At 38.1% G+C, this 14,937-nt stretch overlaps 1 protein-coding gene across 5 annotated transcripts in view; it reads left to right on the top strand.

Moving 5' to 3' along the window:
* LOC121944011 (homeobox protein orthopedia B-like) overlaps positions 1–14,937 on the top strand; it is a 70,666-nt gene that overhangs the window by 12,374 nt on the left and 43,355 nt on the right. Inside the window, exon 3 of one of the 5 annotated variants that reach the window (XR_015776412.1) lies at positions 468–709. The exons of the other annotated variants lie outside the window; for them this stretch is intronic. The gene's annotated coding sequence lies outside the window, so the exon portion shown is untranslated. Of the gene's footprint in view, positions 1–467; positions 710–14,937 lie in introns of those variants that run through there. 5 annotated transcript variants of the gene reach the window in all.

Below are 14,937 nucleotides of genomic sequence, written 5' to 3'. Positions count from 1 at the left end.
AAATGTGTAAAATTCCATTGGGTTTTTGTTGATGAAAATGGGGCGATTTTCACCTCAGTGTTGTCCTACAAATAAATATCATCCTTTTTTTAATACCACAATTGTTCTGAAGAAAGAACAAACAGAAGATTTGGGTTCTTTTGAGAACCTTGCTGCTTCTGAGCGAATGTTATGCATGTGTTATATATATATATCGTGTGTGTGTGTGTGTGTGTGTGTGTGTGTGTGTGTGTGTGTGTGTGTGTGTGTGTGTGTGTGTGTGTGTGTGTGTGTTGCTGTACTGTGTGAGCCACACTACGACATAGACTCCATGTTTTATGGAGTGTGTACATGCGATAAAAGCACTGAAGAGTTAAAGTGCTTTTCTACCATGCTCAAAGCCATGTGTCAGCACTAGACCACTAAATCCACACAATTCCCTTGAACAGTTTCCCTTCCTCTGATAGTCTATCATTCCTCTGTTTCAGGTGGCTGGCCACTGTGGCTGACAGGGCTGAGTCCTTGAGGAGATCATGTGTCTGTGGAAAGTACAGGACAAACACTGATGTTTGAGCTTTCAAACCAATGTCCCTGTTGTTGCCTTTTCTGTCTGTCTCTGCTGTATTTCATTGAATGTCTTTGTGACTGAGATTCACCGCTTGGCACATGATTTTGCCTTGTTGTAGTGCTTTTAAGTATCATCTACGATGTAGAGGATAAGATACCATCACTGATGTTATAAGTGTAGTTCTTTCTCCTCTTTCTGATGCGCTGGAATATGCTCCTTATATTTCACCAATCTTTTTATTTTCCATCTTTATGTTCTGCTTCATCCAGTACCTCACATCATTTGTAATCTAAAGCAGGGATAGAGAATATTATAGATAAAAACCTCCCCATTATTCCATGGTGCTGAAATCTTACAGAAATATGCCTCCCATTTTGGTAGACATGGCTTACTCTTTCTGTCTTTTTCATGCCCATTTTGGCTGACGCCCAGATGAATCACACTAACGACCTGGGCCCTGTGCTGCAGCACTGCTCGGAAATTAATATCTAAGGAATGGAGATATAGGGCAAATAGATGAGAATAGGAACCCGATATTCACTCTTGGGTACTACGTGCTCAGGCACAGACACACACACACATACATGCACTCGCATACTCTGCACACAGAGCCTGACAGGCAGGCTATTATCCCCCAGCCCGGGCTGCCGTAATTGGCTATCGCTTTTTACAAATGTGGCTCCGTCTGACTCGCATATCAGCTCCCATCTCATCAACCGTGTAGGGGTCACCATGTCCGTGCTTGTGCTTGTGCTTGTGTGTGTGTGTGTGTGTGTGTGGTGTATGTATCTGTATAGATGTGCATGTATATATGTAGGGGTCACTGGTGTGCCCATCCCTCTCATGTCTCCATTTCACATGCTCATTTATGTCCATGCTAAACGAGCCAACGGATGCTAAGTGTGTCAGTGGCGGGCTCCTTTTTTAAGCAGTGCCGGAGTATTTAGCCATTAGTCTGGTAATAGCATCAAGATCATTCCAACACCGGCTAGCTGATGATGAAATATTAGCTTAGCTCAGGCTGTCATTAGTTAGTCTGGGCTTGCCTTGGAGGTCAGGTCCATCTTATTTCCTCACACACTGAGATCAAACCCAGTTATTAACTGAATGTGCAGATTCATTTCTTAATTTTGTCAGTTTGTAAAGAAAGTACATTTTTTCGATCTGTCAAAGAGTACCGCAACTAATATTTTCAGGTGTCAGTATTGAAGCCCGGTTATTCATATAATGCTCCAAAAGGAGCAGTCCTCTCTTATCTGCTCGGGTAGTCCTGATGTAATTTTTATTTGACAGTTGACAGTGTGGAGATAGAAACACGGTTAGAGAGAGGGGGGCAGGCCATGAAACAAAAGTCCCCAGCTGGAACTGAACAGAGGGCACTGCAGTCATGTGGTATGTATCAAACAGAATATCCACAAACTGTATTAAAAGCAGAGTAGTGCTTTATGGTGATGGTTTGAAAATGCCTGACAAAGATCTTCGTTAAATTGAAAGATTGCACGGTTAAAAATTACTGGAGCTTTTAATACAGCGTGTGTATCTTCTGTTTGATATTTGCCTCAATTTGCCCGCCCAAAAATGTGTTTATACAAATTTTAAGCTTAAACAATAACTATATACTATACTTTTTTTCCAGGGATGCAAATAGACATCAGTGTTTTGTTACGGCTTACATCTAGAGCTGCAGTTAAAACTTACTTTCATTACAGATTAATCTGCCAATTAATTTCAAGATCGATCAATTAATCGCTCAGTCCATAAAATTGTAAAAAAAAAAAAAATTGTGAAAACAATGCTCATCACAATTTCCTAGAGCTCACAGTAAAACCTTTAATTTTCTTTTTTTATATCCAAGAGTCCAAAGCCCAAAGAACCTTAATATACTATTATAACTGACAAAGAAAATCAACTGGAATGATTAATTAGTTATCAAAATAGTTGCCACTTAATTTTCTTTTGGTCGATTAATACATTATTCAACTAACTTTTGCAGCTCTACTTGCGTAGAACAAGTATATCCTTAATCATACTACTTTTTAATAACCAGAACTAACACGGTTTGCCACTTCTGACATTAAAACTTTTATTTGTAACTTTAAATCAGTGAAAATTTGTATTAAGATAAAACAAAACTGAGACAGAGGGGAAAACCACGTGAGAAAAGACCTTAGATTCTCTTTGACTTGAAAAAGATGCATTTTTTTATACGCCATGGGTTATTTTAAATATTGAGTAATCTTATTTTTAAGTGTAAATGTTCCGAATCCCACTTACTATAAAAGTATGGATGGGTCTTAAATCATGTTTTGATTTGAGGTATATGCATTTGGTTTAGCTTTTGTACAATTAGGCCTAATTTAAAATACCACTTGCTGTACATCCCCTTTACCTAACAGAATGCAGATAAAGAGTCAAGCACTGTAAGATCACCTACAGTAAGATCAACATTATAATGTAGTCAAATATAGTACAATGATCGGTTCTAATGATTTGTATAATTACATTACCCCTATAATATATTAAAGGAAAAGACCACCTAAATTAACAATTCAAGTAAGTTATTTCCACGGCCAAGGAAAATCCAATCAATATTTGTGAGCATGAGCAATTCCTTAACAAACACAGACGCCTGAGAAGTCTCAAACTTGTCATGTCATAGGATATAAAGTCTCGAGCTACTCCATAGACAACGAATGGTAGCCTGATTTTGTCGACCCACATTTTGTTTGTTTGCTTTCTTTTATGGCCAAATGAACTTTAGCCTATTCTATTATAGCGTTCTCAGTCCTGAAACAAAAAATGTACCCATATACTCAGAACGTTCCCCTGGCTGTTCTCAGTGTCCTCTAGAACATCTTTCCCAATTCATTGTCTATGGAGCAGCTCCACACTTTACACTTGATGACATCACAAGTTTGAGGTTTACCACTCTAGTTTTTGGATTTGGGAGAGTTAATAATAATCTGGACTGTCTTTGACCATAGGACTAACATGTATACATTTTGAAAATGGGCATAGTTCCCCTTAAATGAACAATTAACAACCCAATTTCAACATTTAAAGAACTCAGATTTAATTCTCTCCATTAAATAAATTCAAGAGATGTCCTGCAGCTTTTACACCATGCTGTCCTCTCTCAAGTTGACGTGTAGTGGATGCAGCAGAAACACAACACTAAAATGATGCTAGAAATATGTTCACACCTGTAAGTGGCAGACAGAGTATTTAATATGTAAAGATTAGTGCATCTAAGATAGGGTTAAATGACTTTCGTACTGACATAATTGCACAGTGTGGAATGACTTGTGAAGGTAGTGATTATTTTAACCGTGTGTCTGCTGGTCTTTAAAGTCTTAAATTTGAACTTTTGATGTCTTAGTTGCTACAAACATTTTATCTGATTTTATTTATCCATCTTGTAATTTCTCTTTGTCAAAATGAGTCAAGCTCTTCTTTGTTAAAGTCCACATTTCTGATGTCAAAGACATCTTGGTTACTTACAAAATAGGGACAAAAGGGAGGAAGGAAAGGTGGAAAGATGGACTAATTAAGGAATGGGAGGAAAGAAAACTGGATTTTGTTCTTAAAATCCTTTTAAGTTAAAAAAAAAAGACCTTGTTTATCTTCAAGTATATCATAGGCTCCATTTTTAAGTAGGTGTTAATGTAACGAAGAAGTGCTTGCTTTTTTATTACCAGCATTTACTCGTATTTGTACTTTAAATTCTTAAGTATCAAAATAAATTTTAGGATATTAAATGTACTTAAGTACACTAAATATCAGGTAGATATCAGATATACTCAGGTAATATTTGAATATTTGACTTTAACTTCTACCAAAGTCATTTTCTGGTAGGATCTCTGTACTTTTACTCAAGTTTGCCTTTCAGGTACTACATTCACCACTGTATATACCACTTACCTTTATATTTACCTGAAATGCTTTAATAATAAAATTTAAAAAAAAAGATTTGTCCAAAAATCAGCCTTACATTTGGTTTAAGATATTCTTGAAAAGGTCTTAAAAACATTAAACTTTATTATCTGATACTTGTAGACATGCTGTTTAATGAGAAGGTCTGTCTTGTAAATGGCCCACCTCTGATTTGTATCAGTGCACCACAGGTTTGTAGTTTTACTTTAAGAAGACTCCCTGAAGTCATGGCGTAATTACTTTCCCACAAGGCGGGGCTCTGGAGCTGAAATTACATCACGCATAATAGGGTTGATTTAAACCTATATTCAAGAAGGCAACTGCTTGCCTATCATACTCTTGCACCTTGTTAATCCTTAACCAATGAATTAACCTTCATTACCAGTGTTGGAATATAGATGAGCGCTCTCTCTCCCGCTCTTGCTCTGAATCTTCTCCCCTCTATGCCATTCCTACCCTCCATCTCGCTCCCTGAGATGGGGGACGTCTGGGGTCAGTGATTCTGTCCTGTGTCGTCTCTGATAGTTCCTCCTGCATTCAGATTATTCTGACCTTAGATCAGCCCTATCAGCTGACCACTAAAGCACTTTAAACCCCAACCTATCCAACAGCCAGCTGCTCCCCACAGAGCAAAGATTGCCTCATATCTCTCAGCTTGTCTGTCTATCTGTCTCTGTCTCGTGCGAACAGGGGGAACAGTGCGACTAAAAAGGAAACCATGAGTAAATGCTCTTCGGCAATGCTTCAATTTCAAATGACAAAGTAGAGACAGAGGGCTGAGCACTGGTGTGAGATGAGCTTTATCCTCAGGTGTCATTTAAACATGGCCTCCTCTAGTCTGTAAATAACATGCCTCAGCTCCACTTTGCACATGAGAGTCAAGTGCTCTCAGCCAAGATTTGGGTAGAGGTGTGTGTGTGTGTGTGTGTGTGTGTGTGTGTGTGTACCATTTTTATAAAGCACATGAATCAATCCAGCGCCAAGAATTTGCTCCTGCTGTGAATGCGTGAGTTTGATTTTCTAAGTCTCAAAATCCAATATGTTTCAGAACAGAATCTATTGGATCAGTTTTATTGCCCCCAGTGTAACGGAGGTGTTTTCTCATGATTGTATTTGATTGACACCTGGCACTCAGTTATCCTTCGCTGCAGCCAATCTTTCAGACTACTGACAAGAAGCTAAACACTAGAAAAAGCATGTGGAGATTGTTTGTTTCACAAATTTGCAGACAAGATAAAATGAATTTATGAATTATATTTTCTGCACAGATACTTCTAGGCTTCCTTTTGTCTGTGCATCCTGTGCTTCTGCATCCAGATGAACGTCCGGTCTTATTGTGTGTGACCTCCGTCTCTCTGGCTGTTTGCTGTCTCGGATAACATTTTGACATTCCAGTCTCCTCTCACAGACACCGCGATGCCTCGGACCCAGGGTGGATGGGGGGCCCAATGATAAGGCTTCACTCACAATTAGCAGGCAGGAGCAGGGAGGCGAGCGGGGGAAATTGAACTGTCAGAGAGAGAAGAGAAGAGAGGAGGAGTGGAGGAGAGAGGAGGGTGGGATGGGGGGGTGTGTGACCCCATCCTGCAAAATGGAGCCCGTCATAATTTGTTCATTTGGTGCCCATCAGGCTCTACCTTCCCCTCTCTAACACCGCTCTGCTGACCTCCCTCCCTCTCTTTCACCTGCTCCCATCCCTCCCTACTCTTCCATCTCTCATCCTCCATTTCACCTTCCTGCTTATCTTCACTCATCTCGGCATCCCCTCCTTATTTCATTCCATGTTCATTGACTGCACATGCAATACAATTGTGCTCTCCCCTTTTGCCACATTCGTGCTGTGGCTATTAACAACATTATTCTTATTAAATGCACCAATTGGTGATTTAAGAAAAAAAATTACCCAGGGTCTCCAAGAGCTGGGAGTCGGGAGAAAAGGAGCTAACAAGACCGAGGCCTGTGCCTGCCCTGCCTCTCTGGAGGATGTGATGGATGGTAATGTTAATATTAAATAAGCAGAGAGGCTTTTAGCAGCTCTGTATTTAAATGTCAAATGCTGATGGGCCCTAATGAGATAATACTGCTGAGAGCAATTAGCCTGCGAGACACACAGAAGACTGTTTAAGACACTACACTCACACACATACAGTAGGTGTATACATACATTTATACATACTGTATATTGCTGAGTGGTGAAAACAGCTGCCACTTCCTGGAAAAATTGAATATATACCTCAGTGATTTATCCAAGGCTTGTTTGGAAAACAAGGCCATACTATTACTGCATGAACACTGCATGAACACCACTTCAGCTGTATGTCAGCTCATCTTAAAATTTCCTCATGATGTTAAGCAACTCAAAACACTACAGTACCAGTATGTAAGCAGGTGACATCAGACTCTTATTATAACTGTTACACTGTAAAATCTGGACTTACTTAATTTTGTGAAGTTATTGCAACTTATAAATTTTCTGTATTCTGCCGGTTGCAGACTAGTCAACGATATTTGTATATTTTAAAACATGTTAAGAAAACAGAATCCTATTTTTCATAATCAAGTTAATTCAGACTAACTTGATTTACTGGAGTTGGCAACACTAGAGCAAGGTAATTTCACTTGTCATTTTTAAGTTGCAATAACTTAACAAAATTAAGTAATTACAGCTAAAATTCAAGCAGTCTTAACAATTAGATGTGAAGTAAACAAATTCAGATCGATAGTTATGTTGACTTTACTTTTTCAAGTTGATCGGTTTCCAAGATTATTTTAAGTAAGATCATCTTGTCAGCCTGTGAAAGCAACAAGAACAGTGTAAAATCTGTGGTGATTTTTCCCCCCTACTGCACCACAGAAACCTGTTCAGATTTCAAATTAATCATACATAATACAGTTAATATCTGTGACGCATTTTGAACTTTTTGTTCTGGGTACAAAAACCTGTTTTATTTTTTTTTTTTTATCAACAAAACCACATAGCAAAATCACTGAGTAAAATGCATCTGAGGTAATTGGCTACAAGCTAAAAACAACTAGCCTACTGTTTTACCTCTGTCATCTTGCCTTGTTGGCTATTTCCAAGATAATTCTCTTTTTCACTGCATGTGTCACCACCTATAAGAAAATGCATTCATATGTTGAGCTGTGCAAATAAAAACATATGTCTCTTAGTTATTTAGTGCCTTGCATTACAATTGCAGTATGAGATTGAAGGATAGGTTTTAACAGCCAAAAAATTAAATTATGTTGCAGAAGGTATAGTGAAAATCAACAACTTTGCGTGATGCAGAAAAATATGGTATACTGCCCAGCATTAAAATTAGCTTTTAAAATACCTATGATCTGTACATTTAAGTAACTACACTCCGGATTACTAAAAACAAGAAGCCTAGAGTCTTCTGCAACATTGTGGCATTTCAGTGGCCTTAAAAACTGGCTTCCAAGTTTAGTGTCATTTTGAACTTCCCAGTATGTTATAATCTACTTAAGTTTGGAAATATATTAGATAGGGGAAAAAAAACACATGTTTTGTTATCTTTAACACCATCTTGGTTGTAGAAGAGCCTGTAGGGATGATTCGACCAGGTGCAGCAGCGCCGTGTGTATTGTCCAGAGCGACCATGGTCAGCTCTGTTGGCAGCCTGGTGGAGATCTTCTCTTTACTGTGTGCACTTTTCTAGGTTATTAATGATGATAGCTTTAAGTTGTAAACTTTCTTAATTGGATGTACAGCATCTTTATGGGGCTGGTGTCTTCAGTATATGTTGATTTTAGTGTCTCTCAATTCTTAAGCTGTCCTTGACAAAATATCTGTCTCAGCTGACTTTACTGGTCTTCTCTGTGTCCAGTTTGTATTTTTCTGCCATGTCTCCAAAATATTTTGTCAGCCCAACATACTTAAGTTTCAGTTTAACAGATGGTCTGAATGTTTTGTTGATATGAAAACAAAACTTGACTTGAAATTTAAATTGCTCATAACTAGTAATAATGTTGTCTGAGTTGTGCAAAACTTTTAATGGTTGTCATCTTCACCCGTTGGGAAAAAGAAAGTCAGGCTTTGAATAAGTGTTTGTTTTCCCAGCGTGGCTCCTTCATTTCACAAGAATAGTTTCATCAATTGTTAGTTTTGGCTAAAGGTTGAACTGAGCAGTCACTGCTGATAAGACGGTATAGATTTTCATCTTTTAAAATCTCTCTGTCTCTCACTCTCTACACACTACGTGGGAATTGTTATATGTCAGCAAAACTTTGTGCTTGTGTGTGTGTGTGTGTGTGTGTGTGTGTGTGTGTGTGTGTGTGTGTGTGTGTGTGTGTTTGTGTGTGTGTGTGTGTGTGTGTGTGTGTGTGTGTGTGTGTGTGACAGAGAGGATACAGGTGTTGTTAGCAAGCTCTGAAGGTGACTGCTGGTCTCATCCATCAAACAGGCTTTCCTCAGGCTGATCCCTAATGGATCCCCTCAATCAGAGCTGCTCACTGTCAGTCGCAGTGCAACAAAATGAGAAATCAGGCAACTGGTCGCACAGCCAAGGTTGGGAGTCATATAAAGGGGACAAAGTGATAAAGACCAGCTCGTGTCCAGCCTGTTGATTAGTATTGAGTGATCCCAGCCTTTCAGCCGGTCATGACGAAAGCAGGACATCAATCTGAACAAAGCTACTTCTTCAACAGTTATAATTCAGCTGTATATTCACTACATCCAAACCTGCAATCTTGGCTTTGTGTGAGGTGTTGTGCTGGCTAGTGGCCACTGCATATCAGCCTGTGTCTTTATTTTCACTTAGTGTCTCAAATTAACTAGTTTTAATAAATCAATATAATTTGATAACAGGCTGCGGGCTGAGTGTGCCCAAGGTTTTGATTTCATTCTGTGCAATTTACAGCATAATGCAAATGGAAATGGTAAATGGGCTAAGCCCTTTCTGTGCTTTAAAAAATAGTCCCGGGCTAATGTAGTTATCAAGTGTTAACGCACTTCACTTTACCATAGGCCATTAAAATCTATGAAGGGAGGACAGATTCAAACAGAGCATTCACTTTATTTGTCCGTGTCCAGGCCTCCTTACTATGTTAAATGCTGGTTCAGTCTTCCCTTCACAGTGATTTGATTTGAGAAGCTAATATACTGAAAGCCTCTTCCTACTGTTTGTCTCCAGCTACTCATTCTCTCAGCTTTAAAAGCCCAGAGCCTTTATTATTGAAAAGGCCTCTATTTGGTTTTAGGGTCTTACAATATTGGGCACCACATTTTCCTCCGAGAACAGAGAATGAAAGGGGTTTGAGTGCCGTTGGTGCCTAAAATAGATTCATTATACAGTAAGTCTGTGTTTGGCTTCTAAATAGACAGGGAAGACTGATTCACAGAGATATGGAGGTACAGTAAAGTAATCACACTAAAAGCTCTCTGTCTTGACACAGGTTGTGCTCCACCATCAAAGCCATCACTTCACATCTCAGTCGTCTTATACAAACTGTAGTGTTGTTGAAGACCTTGTGCACCGTTAGCAAACTGTTAAAGTAGCTCAAGGCTGAATTATCAACCAGGCAAAGCCAACAACTGTCCGAGAGGCTCAGATTCATTGCGTTACTTGGGTTTTTAGTAGTTTAATAAACTGCACACCTACAGAATAATATCAGCTGAAATACTAAATGCCTCTTGGTGAGCTTTGCATCATTACATCATCCTGAGACTTTGACGCCTGAGTCAAATTTAACTTTAATTTTGTTTGGCGAGATACTCTTCACTCCTAAAAATTCTGTTTTTATAATTACAGTGCGGTGATGGTGTTATCAGTGCCTGAGATATGTTGAAAGATATTTCTTTTGAGCTAATAAAACACTTTATCTACTGCGTTGGTGTCACAGTGAAGTGATTGGTTTGGTGGTGACACACATAGTGCAGAAATTTGAGACAAGAATTTAGGAATTGTGTCTGTAGTTAGGTTTAGGCAACAGAAGCACTTTGGTTAAATTTAGGAAAAGATTGTGATTTTGATTAAATGTTCATTTAAAAAATATAACAATAGAAAAACAGTGTTGTAGATAGCATATTCCAAGATTGCCTATTTTGGCAGAAAAGGAATAAAAATACGTTGTTCCGCAGATTCCGTATCAACATTTTTGCAACTTTCCAGATTCATTCACAGTATATGAACTGTAGTCCTTAGTATTAAAATTGGACACCCTTTAAAGCCAAGATATTAAAAATACTAAGCTCATGACATCCCCAAAACACTGAATCAGAAATGTATTGACTTATATCAAAAAGAAAGTCTGTAATTTTCTTATTAATATTTAGATTTTCTTTTATTTAGAAATGTTATTTACTGAATTAACTGTTCAATTGTGCTTTCTGAAAATCTAATTTTGTGACATGAAGGTCTTAATGCTGTCTCAAAGCCCTCCCCACCCTAACCCAACGCATAACATTTTAGTGTTTAATTGATTAAGTATTTTGTTGGCCCAAAACTTGTCAAATCTTAACAAATGAAGCCTGAAAATGTTGTGATTAGCTCATTAAATACTTTTTATTCACATTTGTCATTGTAGAACTGCAGTTTGCTAAATTCTACAAACCAATTTACTTCTGAGAGTATTTACACAAACAAGTTAAATGTCGACATATGTGGTTTTATGTTAATGTCAACCTGGGCATCCTCATATGTGCTGGAATTTTGATTTCCTTATTGTTTTGTGTAATTTTAAGTGTTTTAACAAACAACCAATGCTGTTTTCTGGTGAGACCAACAAAGAGAGAGAATGATTATATTTAATATTTTTGTTCTGCTTTTGTGAATTAAGTATCTGATAGTGTTAGTAGGTGATATCCATTTCATTCAATCTTTGTCCTGGTTGCAAGCATTTGCTGGCTTGTTGACGTATGTGGTGATATTAATATTGGTGGGCGTATCGATTTGGAGGCTTGCTCGCAGTCATACATACAGCTGTCCAGTGGTGGGCTTACCAATCACCATAAGTCAGTGTCCGGCTGGGAACACCAGGGGTGGTGTGAGCACCCATCAGAAATTAATCAGAGAGATTTAATGCAGCCTTCGTCTCTAATACTTTACTTTTAGAGTCTGTGCAGTTCTCATATTATTCATACAGTATCATACTGTTTGGCTGGAGTTTGACTTCAGTTTTCAAGAGAAGCCGAACACGAGAGCATTGTGGGGATCAGATTTGGTCCAAAGCATTTAACAGTTTTATAAATGTCATATACAATGTAAGCAGCATTGATTCTAGAGCTCAGATCCTGCTCTAACTTCTGATATTACAAAAATGTTGAAATTCTTTCTGCCAGCAATGACAAGATTTATGCAGCCATCTGTTTAAAGTCTTGCTGCTCGCTCTGTCTGTCTCTTTGTTTTACCCTCCACGCTCCCTTCTCTCTCTGAAGCTAATGAAGGCTCCTTGGTTACAGTCCATGATTATCATACAGATAGGATCATATCCCATTGATTTTATGCAGATGATCACCTTTCTGTGTACGCAGGGCTGATGGTGGTAGTAATTTACAGAAGAAAATCAATTACCCTTCTCGTCTGCAGGAGTAATTGTTTATTATTTTCCTATTAGACAAACTGTGTTGATCAATGTTATGAAAAGATTGCCCATGAATACTATCAACATAAATAGATTTGCCTTCGACATTAGTACTAGTTTTCCTTTAATGACCTGTACAATGTCAAACCAATGCCACAGGCTGAGATTTAAGCACTAACTATATGTGGTGGATTTGTGTGTGTGTGCTTATGTATGCATGTGTGTTTAGTATGGGCTATAAGGAAGGAATGCAGCGTTTTTTCAGTCTGTTTATACGTTTTATATTTCTTTGTGGGGAAAAGGGTCAATATTTAAATTGGAAACATGGGTGGATTTCTGACCCCTGAATTCAAAATTAACACAGAGATGCAAAAAGACCACAAAGACTTGCAAATAAAAAGCTAAGAGAGAGGAAATATCTACAAAAACGGGCAAACTACCACAACGAGACACAAAAAGACTACAGATCAACACAAAGTGACCAATTAATTAAGTTAAAATGACCTGAAATAGATCCTAATGACTACAAAAGACAAAACAACCTCAAGAAAATTTAAAATGACAACAAAGAGATACAAAACTACCTTAGTGAGACACATTTCCTTAGTGAGACACAAAATAACCTCAATGAGACACAAAATATCCCCAGTGACACTCATAATTACCTCAGTGAGACACAAACTTACCTCTGTGAGACACAAAATAACCTTGATGACAAACAAAAAAACTTGAGAATTCTTAAGAGACCAAAATGATTTAAAACTATGACAAAAGTACACAATTACCCCAATAAGACACAAAATGACATTAAAGATACACAAAACAATCTCAAGAAGTTTTAAAATGACCACAAAGAGACAACATTACCTCAGTGAAACACAAAATGACCTCAGTAAGACACAAAAATACCTGAATAAAATGCAAAATAATTACAAAAAACAAAACAATCTCAATTAGATTTAGAGAGACAAAATGACCCAATGAGACCAAAATGGTTCCAAAAAGACATGAAACAGCCACACGGAGACATCGAGAGACACAAAACTACAAAAAGATTCATTAACACTATGAAGAGATGCAAAACCACAAATTCTGTGTGTCTTGCTCTTATGAAGGAGAGGTGGGGCCCTTTGCATATCTATGTCCAGGGGCCCGTTGTTTCATAATCATGTCCAGAGAGCCTCTGTAGGTCTTCAGTTGAACTACAAGTCCACAGATACAGTATCTACTCTATGGAGGTTTGATTGAATGATGAAACAATTACATTCAATATAGTATGCATTGCATCCTGCTACGACACTGTTGTTGTTTCACAAATATGCTGCTGATGTGAATAGTCAGTGGTTCCCCTGGCCCCGTCCACAGCCTCTCTGCCTGTATCAGTGTGGATTGATCTAGACACAAACTAATCACTATTACTCACTGAAGTAATTGGCCCGGCCCAGATCACAGAGTAGCAACCGATCGACTGGTCCGGGGATCGATACTCTGATCAGAAGAGGTGGGAGCAGAGAAAGTAGGGACTCAGAGGAAGGAGGAGGGATGTTTTGTAATGTGGCAGATCAATCTGGCTCAACAGCACAGTCTCTGGGTGTGTTCTAGTCCACCTATCACATTCACTGTGCTGCCCATTTTAACTTTTGCTTTTTAGCTTATTTCTCAAGTGCTTCTCTGCCCGACGTATATCTGGATTCAGGAGGGCTTACAATCATTACAAATTCCCACACACTTCTTCTAGTCCTCTTCAGTCTTACAGCGTCTCTAAGAACTCTGACCAAAGGTTGAACACACATTGACAAACACCATTAGAAAAGAAAATCTGCCATGGAGATGGATTTTGGACAATTAAGTCAATATCTGGACACCAGGAGATCCGCTGACATTAAAAACATTTAGGTGACGACATGAATGCCTGATATTTATTAGCTGTTGTTAGCTGTAGCTTTATTTAACCTCTACTAGTTTCTAGTCATGGTTTTAAAGGGCGCCTATTGATTCTTTCTCTTATTTTCTGTCGTATACTGTATATATAATGCTATAATTAGACTTTGACAGATCATCAACCTAGCCGATTATCAGGACAGATATTTGGCATTTTGCAGATTATCTGTATCTGCATTTTATTTTAATCATTGCTGATAAAATTAATCAACAACTGAGGTTTGTAAAATCTCAGGGAGCTGTTTTTATTAATTTATTTTTAATTTAAATTTCAGCTTGACTTTTTAAAAAAAAAAAAGTTGCAGGGAACTTGCTGTATATGATGTTGAAAGTTTCGGTTTTGATTAAGCATTTGCTAAAGGCATTTAAACAAGTTTTGTGTTGGAGTTTGTTATAGTCCAAATTCTAAATATTGACAGAAGATTTTCATTTTTATTGTAAATGCATATCGGTTTCAAATATTGATCTCAATAACCATTAATAATCTGTATCGGCCCTGAAAAACAATATCTGTCGACCCCTAGTTAGAATGTCAGATGTTCATATTGAAAATGGCCAAAGTTTCAGATCATGACGGAAAAATAATCCCTTTGTGCTAAAACCTCAGACTGCTCTGAACACTCTGTAACAAACTGACGTCAGCTTGTCTTGAAAATAGAAAAAAAAAGTTGGAAACAAATTCTTTATAGAGTTGTCTGCTCCAGGCACGCTACTGCAGATGTTTACTTTTCACACTCTGCTGCATGTAGCTACATGTGAACGTCAGGGAAACCTGTGTTCTCGGTTACTAGTGTTTTGAAATTCTCCCCAATTTCGGATCATATGTCTGCTGCAACATGTCCTCTTTTTAATATGTTTATTATGCTGGTAAGAGAGAGCACCTGATACAAGAATCATCGGCATTTTGGCAGCTTGGCCCTATAGTGAGGAACATGTCCTCTTGTGAAGATTTTGGTTAAGAAGCTTTTTTGATT

This window comes from Plectropomus leopardus, chromosome 4, assembly GCF_026936395.1.
Source record: "Plectropomus leopardus strain MGB_pleo_1.0 chromosome 4, ASM2693639v1, whole genome shotgun sequence".
NCBI lineage: Eukaryota > Metazoa > Chordata > Actinopteri > Perciformes > Serranidae > Plectropomus > Plectropomus leopardus.
Note: the sequence above shows the minus strand (reverse complement) of the source record. Positions and strands in the feature narration are given on the sequence as shown.